We start from the raw sequence: 1,553 nt of genomic DNA on the forward strand, positions 1-1,553 counted from the left end.
GCCGCTTCTAGTGAATGTTCTCGTCTAGTCGTCGTCACCACTCCCCGTAACAGCCGTATCCGCAGTGAATATGTAAACGCCATATTGTTTTATAAATACTTCGCATTGAGGCACGGCTGCCAACAGTTTGACATGTTCCTTTGTTATAATGACATTGGAAAAGAGACAGGATATATGCAAATCACATTATCTTTTGATGGCATACAATAAGGGTGCTATTTGGTCTATGCACTATGTTACTCATACCCAGTCGAGAGGACTTTGTTGTCTGTAACACTAAATATGTCATTTAACTACATATAGCAGCGGAATCCACTTAAATATCAAGGTGACCTTCATCAATATCTGAGCCGGATCAATTACGTGAGGAATTCGCTTTTTAATTATGCATTCAAAAAAGTAATTTGCAAATGTAAATAACCGATGCGACGTTGTCTAGCTCAGTCGTGAGTAATCTAAATTCTTCGTCTTCCTGTTCATTCATTAAATTTGCATTCAAACATCACAAGTTTAGTTTAGCCTTATGAATATTTAAATTTTAAAAGTATTATAGGGAAAGGAACTGTTTTAGTTTTCGTGTTGGACATGGTATTTACTCAACGTTTAGTAAATGTTATTCTGTTTGCGCGGAAGGCTGTCCACCCATTGTACGACACAGCATACTTGTTAGCACCTCTTATCTTTCTCCGATTACCGATTTGTTCCGTGATGTGCTTCTATATCATAGTAATTACGCTGATATGTTGCCACAGATAAAATAAGATTAAATTCAATTAACACAAAAGTAATGTAAACCTCAGTACGTGTTCGTTTCTAAATTAAGTTTTCTTTACTAGTGTGACTTTTTATTACAGCGTGTCCTATAATATGTTTTACGGTTCATTATCCGTTAACACTATAAATTAAATAACTCGCGGCCGCACATACTAGAAAAATATTGTTATACTTTTAGTTATCAGACATGTTAAAAATATAATAGTTCGATGTGATCAGATAAGGCGCGTACAAGTTTGATTACTGGAGATATAGGAGTTTATTATCTGCGCGCTAGCGCTAGCTGCGCGCAACCCTACACACTGCGTAGCCTTCCCACAAACACAGATCGATTAACGTACATATATGTGACGTTTACGTAATTTTTAATAGGATACATTCCTTTGTTTTGCAAATACATCAGTTCACTATTTTAACTGACGATTTGAACACCTCTTTTTACGTATGTCAATATTCCAGTTAGAGAATAGATTTCGTTCCTGGACTTGAATATAATCTTTTAGATACGCCTAATCTATTATATCTATGCATGCTCATTTATGAGGGTTTGTTGTCCACAAAAAGTAGTATAACATTAGAATGCAATGTGCGAGCGTGAGCGCGGCCGCACGCGGACGTAGCTGCAGCGAGTGAAAGTAAAGCAGAACAAACGGGGCCGCGGCTCTGGCCTTATCCTAACACTACTTATATAGAACAAATAATTTAAACATTTAACCAGTATGTTTTTTATTCTTTAAATGTATTGCGCTACTTCATTGATTTTTTTTTATCTAATCTGA

This window comes from Papilio polytes, unplaced genomic scaffold (assembly GCF_000836215.1).
Source record: "Papilio polytes unplaced genomic scaffold, Ppol_1.0 DF821845.1, whole genome shotgun sequence".
Lineage (NCBI taxonomy): Eukaryota > Metazoa > Arthropoda > Insecta > Lepidoptera > Papilionidae > Papilio > Papilio polytes.